Source organism: Triturus cristatus, chromosome 4_1 (genome assembly GCF_964204655.1).
Source record: "Triturus cristatus chromosome 4_1, aTriCri1.1, whole genome shotgun sequence".
NCBI classification, from domain to species: domain Eukaryota; kingdom Metazoa; phylum Chordata; class Amphibia; order Caudata; family Salamandridae; genus Triturus; species Triturus cristatus.
In genome coordinates, this window is record NC_140585.1 from 146,936,685 (window position 1) to 146,945,424 (window position 8,740).

An 8,740-nucleotide genomic window follows, 5' to 3' on the forward strand; every position below is an offset into this window, starting at 1 on the left:
TGCTCAGTTGACGCAACACCCACCGGTGGGCGGCGCCGCCCTCACGAGGGCGGTTCCGGACTAATCCCCCAATACAGCAGGTCGTTGCCCCGAACAGGACGGGGGGTAGTGTCCAGCGCAGCGCGCACTCGATAATTATGGGAGCGCAGTACGCTGCATACCCCAGGATCTACGCGACCGAGGGAGCCGGGCCGCAGCTTAATGGCAGCTGCCCTCGCGCAAATGCCCCTGGCGAGGCCCGCACCCCCAACCTCAGCAATGCTCTGTGCGAATCGGCGCGGTTTTCAGCCCACGCCCGCCTCCCCAACCCCACATGCCCCTCTCTTGCATCCCCTCCGCCTGTGGTTCTCCTCGCCACAGGGCCCCGTCACCTGGTACTGCCCAGGGACAGGGCCGGGGCGGAGTGGGTGCTGCAAGGCTCACCAAATTAAGTAAGCGTAGAGGCGACGACGATCAACAGTGCCGTGGGGGCCGGAGTCACACGAGGATGGTGCGGACGACGAACCGATGCTGCTGAGGTAAGGCGAGGTGGGCGACAAAGAGGTCGCCAGTGAGGGTGGGGGAAGGCTAAATAGCCTCCCCCTCACACCTGAGCCCGGAAGTGACGCGCATTGCGCGTCACTTCCGGCCCCTGACACGGAGGGGGGCAACAGTCAGGATCCCTGCCCCCGCCCCCCCGAAGGAGGGAGTGGGGAGGGGTGACCGGGGCCCCGGGGCCACTAAGGCGCCGACCGCCGAGTGGCCCCCTGCGGGGGCCGCGGTCAGCGGCAAAGAAGGACTGCTGTCCTCCTGCAGGGATCCCTGAAAAGATACGCTGTCCACCCGCTGGTGCCCTGAGAAGTGCACTTCCCTCCTAGAACGGCACTTCTATTTTTCTTGATTAGGTCTACGTCTAATCGTGTGATGTTCACTTCTCAGTGTTGTACCAACTCGCATCACTATTGACTTCTCCTGTGACTGCCACTGCTTTTCAGTTAATGGATGCATTGGACAGCCGAGCTAGAATATTGAGACCTAAGTGCAGCTTGTACATATTGATGGTGAATGGGGCACTTTTCTGCATTGAGAGATAAGATAAGATGTGGCAACCTTAGACGAAGGCTAAGAGGGAGTAGTGGTTACTGACGTGTTTACCTTTCAGTATTCATGTGCCTTATCACAGTCTGACCATCTGACATTTGGATCCCCAAGGAGAGTTCAATCTATAAGCTGTGCAGTGAGACATTCTGCATAATCCATGTGAGTGAAGTGTATCTTCTATGTCAAGTCATGTTTTCCCTCCTTTGTTTAACACGTGTCTTGGTGTTGTGAGCACTTTTTGCATGTATGTAGGTCAGTCAGAAAAAGCACACATTTAACTACATATAGTGCATGCACACGCTCTTCGGGCGCTGAATCTGTCATTAAAAAAAATACGGTGCCAGTAATCACGCTCCCTGGTGGTCTAGTGGTTAGGATTCGGCGCTCTCACCGCCGCGGCCCGGGTTCGATTCCCGGTCAGGGAAGATGTATTTTTTTTTTTTTATTTTTAAATTTTCCAAATTAGAAATACACGTCAATACATTCCTTTCATCTAAATAAAAAAAAAAAATGTGTTGTCAGTACATATTTTAGATTTCGGGGGCAGGCTCAAACACCTGGTTCACAAGAAAGGCAACCTTGAGAAGCAGAGCGTGTGTCTGTTTTTTATTGTTTACGCAGGTATTCATTTTTGGTGCAACATTTACTGGTATATTTTCAGAAGGGAAATGTTTTCTACGTATCATCTCTGGAGACCAATGTTTCACATGTAACACCTCTTGAAACCAGACGATGTCGCTATGAGCAGCTACTGACCGTCTCTCTCCATAACTGGAAAACTTCACGTAGAGGCACTTTACCCTGTTAACCCGGAAGATTCCGGCGGGTGAGTGCCATCGTCAGCCATTGAATTATGACAAGTGCTTTCCTGCACTAGTGTCTCGTCAACGCCATGACACACGTTGTGATTTTGGGCACATCCATTTCATCCTCCTAATAAGATACTGTGTCAGTAGTCAAGTCGCTATGCTCCACGTCACACTTGTATTGGGTGCGTCTCACTGTGTGCACTAGTACTACAAGGATACAAGGAGCAGTGTGCTGTTGCACACCGTGGTGCCCCACTGATACTGATTATGGCAGGGCGGCCTGGGGGGGAGGGGGGCGGCGGGGGGCAGTGTGTCTGGCATGGCTCCTGCTGGCATGTCTCTTTCTTTTTTCTGCCCATGACCTTTATCTAGTGACAGCCTCTGAATATCTAAAGACACAAAAATACGTACGTAAGGCTCTATAGCTCAGGGGTTAGAGCACTGGTCTTGTAAACCAGGGGTCGCGAGTTCAAATCTCGCTGGAGCCTCGTGAACTCTTTTTCTTCACGTATGCCTGTTAGACAAAACCCTCTTGTAGACCATGCCACAAACTTACATTGGGCTTAGAACCTACCCCTTGGCTTTATTGCCACTCACAGTAACTTGCTTCCTATTGGATGGCATTCTTTCCTATTCCTGTCGTTTTCCCTTTTCTGGAGCACACCATCTTTTACCACCCTGTTTGATTGGCTAACTTGTATCCTTCTTTTGCTTGTATTTAGGAAACTACTTTTTCCCCCCATTAAGTACCCCTTGCAAGTGCATGTTTTCTTGCTCTATTATGTGCAGACTCCCCTTAAATACCAGCCATCCCCAAAGTTCCTTCCACCCACCTGTTCCTCTCCTGCTACCTGCGCATTGCTACCCTTTCAATTATTTTAAATTTTAATGTTTTTGGAGGGTCTGGCAGCTGTCATTTTCTGCTGGACTGCTCGGTATTTCAAAAGGCGCTTTTATTTACCAATCCAAATGGCATCTGCCATCTTGGAATCGTAAATATAAAACAGTGATAATAGCACCAGGGGCATTTCACAGGCGTGCGCCTACAAAATGATGCTGTCACCAGAAGCCACCTTGTCATTGCATCTACCCTCTATCGCTCTCTTTTTTTGGGTGCTCATGTTGCACAGCAAAATGCATTCACAAAACCAATAGGTCAACCAAGCAAGGCCAATGCTTAATAAATCTTGCTGCACATTTTATTTTTCCAGTCCTTTCTGTGTGGTTATGACAGTAGGACACAGTTACCAATGTTTATAAAATGGCTCAAATGAGTGGACTTCCCTGCCAGTGAGTTGCACAGTGGGGATCCACGAAGGCAGTCATTTGCACACGCCGCACGTTTTAAGCTATTTATACTAATTCTAATTTACTCACTTGTAGCTGTGAGCTATTTTATTTACGACTCACGAGGCATATTAACAAGAAATTGCGATAATGCTCGCAAAGCGTGCTTAGCGCTGTTTCTCCTATCGCCGGCTATCGCTGGATTTCATCGGCGAGTCAGCACGGTATTAACAACGCGTTTCCCAAAGGCGATATGAAATACAGCTATAGCGGCGATAAGCACCAATATCGCGAGAAATGGCCCTTGATAATATGCCCCCACCTTCTTTAGCACAGCGTTCTCCATTCCTCCACTCTTCGGTCCACCACTGGATTTCTTTCCCGATTGCTGTGGGGAGAGCGTGGGGAGGGGAAAAGAGGGGAAGTGGAGCCTAACCACTTCCAGTCGCACCACAGCGCGGTGGTCTAGTGGTTAGGAGTCCTCAGGGTATTTTAATCAAATTGCACCGCTGATGCGCAGCGGACGCGTACCGAAGGCGCACCAAAGACAAGCATGGCTGCACTCGTCCACGCTCGGGCCGCGCTCAGTGGCAAGCACCCTGCCAATTTTACGCTGGAATATCAGCAATATACGAGAGACAAGCTGATCCAGATAATAGGTGCAGGTTTTCAGTGTTCAGGTCCAACGTTGAAACCTTTGCATCCTCCGACTCAGAGGTCCTGCCATCTCTGCCATCTTAATCTGACCAATCGTAAAATCAAGGTAACACCCCTTGTAACGTCCCCTGGAATCCGGTCTGACCCAAAAACCACAATCCCAGACCATACACGCCCAGAGACAGGTGCCAGGCCTTTTAAAGCAGCAAATAAAGGCAATTACCGCCACCTGTTTCTTCATGATCAAAACGATCAGAAAGATCCTTCCCTTTATCCCACTTGAGCTCCATAAAGCGGTGGTAAAAGCGCTTATATTATCTAGAATAGATTATTGCAGTGGCCTGTTGCTTAACATACGAGCACGCTTCCTCAACAAAATGCAGGTCCTCCAAACCGCAGCAGCTCGTCTGCTGACTGATACCCCAAAATACCAATCAGTGGCTCATGCATTGCCAACCTTGCATTGGCTACCTGTTAAAAGAAGATTCGAATTTAAAGCCCTCTGCATTGCCTTTAAGGCACTTCATGGACTCAGCCCTGACTTTTTGACAACCAATCTCAAGTGGTATCTTCCAGAGAGGCAGCTTCGCACCACAACATTCGTGAACCTCGTAATTTACAGGGCCCGAATGGCCTCTTGGGGAGGGCGAAGTTTCATTGCAGGCACAGCTAGACTGTGGAACTCACTTCCAATAGCAACAGAAAACAATCTCCTGGCCTTTCGTAAAGCCTTAAAAACTCAGGGGCATATTATCAAGCACTGTGCTAAAATTATCGCCGCTTTAGCGGCAGAAAACTGCCGCTAAAGCGGCGATAATGGGCTTGATAATATGCTGCAGAGAATTCCAATAGAAGCCCATGTTGACACCAGAACATGGGCTTCTACGGGAATTGTGTCACTATAAGTACTCCTGTGGTTGACCAGTCAGCAAACAATAGGTGTGGCTAACTAGAACAGATTGCTGATGGTGGAACGATGGTATGCCCTATTTGAAGTGTGTGACACCACATAAATGTGGGGAAGGAAGCAAGTCCTTTTGTTATTATATTCCCTCACACACCCTAGTGGTGTCATGCTTCATCATCGGGACACCACGACGCCTAGAAGTCAGGGTGGGCTCGACCATTATTTCAGGGAGCACTTATTGAGATGATATTTGGCCAGGGGGTTAAAGATTAAAAATCGGTGTCAGACCCCAGTTTCCCTTTATTCTTGGGTCTGGCACTGATAATAAAAAAACAAATTGAGGGTTTCTAGGGATATTATGGTCCTAGGACCCTATTGCCAACATATTTCTGTCCTTTGCTGCCCCATAAAGGGTGCACGGACTTTCTTCAGGGCGTGGGCCCCCTGGGAATTTCAGATAGTAAAGGGGTTTTCCCTACACTAATATGCAATAAGGGCAGACAGCTGCTCCTTATAAATCAGACAATTGTCGTTATAATCACTCCATCTGTAAAAAACAGAAAGACAAAGACAAACAACGTATATAGCACGTTATGTCCTGTTTAATAAGAAATGAATAGAATATATGTGTATACCTTCGTTTTTTCACATCATCATACGTGAAACAAAAATAGAATGTGCGCGTGATTAAAGTACAACCCATCGTATGTGTGCCACACTCTTCGTAGCGCGTGAATACATGGGTGGCGGTAATTTACCGCATTCTAATTTCATACACTCATTGGTGCGTGATTTGTGAACGTCAGTCTTCCCAGTCAGACGTACTAACATGTAGACACGAGATTAAAACAAATATGTCCTTCACTCATTCTCATACCCATCACAATTAATACATACTCGCATTCAATCATTTTGCATGTTGTATAGCCTACCCCAATTAAGGAGAGGACAAACCCCATGTGGGACCGCAATACGTGGGGTAGCCCTGTAGTCACATTCTGTAGGTCAACAGAGCACGAGAAATCCAACATCGATACACCCAAATGCACGCAATTGATATTTCGTAAGTTGCGGTCACATCAAAGATGTTGAGCCCAATAAATCGTGGGGGAAACAAAAAGGAAAAAAGGAAAGGTAGGCAAAGAAACGATCGTTACTAGTCTGTGTCTTAACCATATCCCAACGCATACCTTCATTGTTCACAACACACGTTCAGATTACTCGCGCCACCAAGGGTCCTGCCCCGTAGAGACACCTGTTCGGTTGTGGTTCCCACAGCTTGGAGTCACTGCTGTGTCCGGGGCCGTGGTTTTTAACTCGTGCATGGAGCCTTGGTAGACGCTCCCGCCTGCTTCCGGGAGTGAGTGGCCCCGCCCATTAACGGATGTACATTCTTCGCGTATACCGCCTGTCAAAGTCTGGGGATTGTAATTCCGGGTGTCACATATTCCCGTAGTTTACATGTTTACAGAAAAGAGACTCCCTAGTTTAATATATATATATGCAAATCATAGTTCAAAATCCAACATATCTTTTCTAAGACCTGAGCATACTTAAGGCTGATGTTTAGAGCCGTGGTGATCTATCCCGGCTGCTCATCGGGAATGAATGACACTGCCCTTAAGGGGATACACGAATATCGTGTATTTCGCATCAAGGAGTCTGGGATGGGTCTATAGATTAAAAACTCACATTTCCGGTTTGAAGTACTGCATTCCGTGGAATCAATTAAATAGAAACAAATAAGATCTCTAGTTACCCACTCATTAGATCGATATGAGGGTATATACTGGACACAAACATAAATATTCTTGATGTAGATCTCAGAGCCACTAATAAATATTAGATATATTCAGGACGAAACTTTTTTTATAAAGACCAAGTTTTATAATAACTTAATATCACATGCTGATTACTAACAACTGAATAGTGACTTTAGGGCCACCATCATTATATACCTCAGCAGGTGGACCAGTGAGTTCTGCTAATATGACTGTATTGACCCTTGGATGTGAGTACACCACCTTTGTTGAGTTGGCCATGATTTCGCAGTTTCTTATTTTCATTTGGAGTAGTTGGTATGTGGCCAAACAATTAAAGCATACAAAGACTCTGATCACGAGTTATGAAATTTTCCACCAGATATTAAGAAGTCAATATGCACACACAGAATCAGCAAGTAAGAAGGCCTTATTAACTGGCTACGTTAATAACCCCCTTACCTTGCAATAATACATTCGGATTATGTGGCAAAAAACAACCCTAATTATTACTACACGCACAGAGCTTGTAACGATAACGGGATTTAAAATTAGAACTATGATCTACAGGTATATACATTAAATTAGAGAATATATAAGATCTTTTTCTGATAACATTGAAACAACGTGAGTTTATAACACCATTAACCACAAATCCCAGACTCCTTGATGCGAAATACACGATATTCGTGTATCCGGTTAAGGTGGTGCAGCGTGGAACTTCAAATTCCCCCTTCGTCACAGACCAAATACCTCAACATCAAATTCACTCATATACATTCATTGGTGGGGCCCATAACACCAATACTTACACTCCGTTGATCTGCTTTCCTAGGGAAAATAAGCTTCCAAACGCTGACATGAAAGGAATACCTTTACCTTACCCTAAATACATTGACTTCCAACCTATGATATCCCTCTCATAAGGAGATGGATCATTTAGTTGTTATCTATGATTTTAGTGACTAAACTCATCGATCTACACATTTCTTTATCTTAATTCTCTTCTTCAAATAATCGACACAACACATTTGTCAATTAGTCAAGTATTCTTTATCTAAGAAATATTGCAAGAAATGTTAGAAATCATCATCAGCATTTCAGAGCATCATATTTACTTATTCTGGTTAAAAGACGTCTTCTAAGTCAGTCAGGTCAGGGAAGAATTTTATTCAGCAAAGTTAGGCCGCAATTCAGTCTCTCAAAGATTCAGGATAACAGCTGTCCAGCAGTGTCACCATCCTCTCCGTCAGCATAATGTCAGGAAATCGAGTTCGTCAAGAAGAGCATGAACATTTAGCTCAATTCCCTACCTACTTTTAGAATGAAATAATGTCAAAAAGTATCAAGATCGGGGTTTAGAAAGTCCTGATTTGTCGACTTGGGGTTAGGAGGTGAAGTTCTCAGGGTGTTCAAACGATGAACTCATCATACTTGCTGGTTCCGGTTTTAAATTATCTATTGTGTGATTGTTGGCGAAGTTCCCGGGATAACCTTGGTGGGTACATCTTCTCCCGGGGTCAGGTCCATGCCACTGCTGCTAGCGATGACGCATGCGCACTTCACCCAGAACCTCGTGTTGTCAGGGCAGTCACATTCAACCTCTCGTTCAGCCATCTTGTTTAGGCCGAAATGGTCAACTTAAGCAAAAGAAACACAAAAACGTAATTAAAACATAGAAATGGCTAACAAAATGTTATCCCCTTGCTAATACCCATATGTGTGTGTATTTATCTAGCAGAAGCAACACTCAGAGCGGTTTATACTCACAAAATAAAGCACAAATCACAAATACATCATCAAAGCAACATATAACATGCAATATACTAATTTTCCTACTATTAATATGCGTACTTAAATTAGTTTACAATTAGTATAGCCATGCAAAGTGCAATTCCCACTTTTAATTCTTTGTTAGTATGATTGGTAAATGTTTCACTGCAAACCAATTAATATGATTACTATAAGTTAATTATTCAGATTAATATAAACATGCAGAATGGGGGGGGGAGTATACAAAATGTTGTACTACCCGCTCCAGCAAAGGGCAGTGTCATTCATTCCCAATGAGCAGACGGGATAGATCACCACGGCTCTAAACATCAGCCTTAAGTATGCTCAGGTCTTAGAAAAGATATGTTGGATTTTGAACTATGATCTGCAGATATATACATTAAACTAGGGAGTCTCTTTTCTGTAAACATGTAAACTACGGGAGTATGTGACACCCAGAACTACAG

The 8,740-nt window shown here is 45.2% G+C and overlaps 2 non-coding genes across 2 annotated transcripts; both read left to right on the forward strand.

The window, feature by feature from the left end:
- Nucleotides 1–1,433: 1,433 nt before the first annotated feature.
- On the forward strand, nt 1,434–1,505 carry TRNAE-CUC (transfer RNA glutamic acid (anticodon CUC)). The gene has a single exon. It is a non-coding gene; the product is annotated as a tRNA-Glu (tRNA).
- Nucleotides 1,506–2,304: 799 nt separating this feature from the next.
- Nucleotides 2,305–2,377, forward strand: TRNAT-UGU (transfer RNA threonine (anticodon UGU)). The gene has a single exon. It is a non-coding gene; the product is annotated as a tRNA-Thr (tRNA).
- The last annotated feature ends 6,363 nt before the right edge of the window (nt 2,378–8,740 follow it).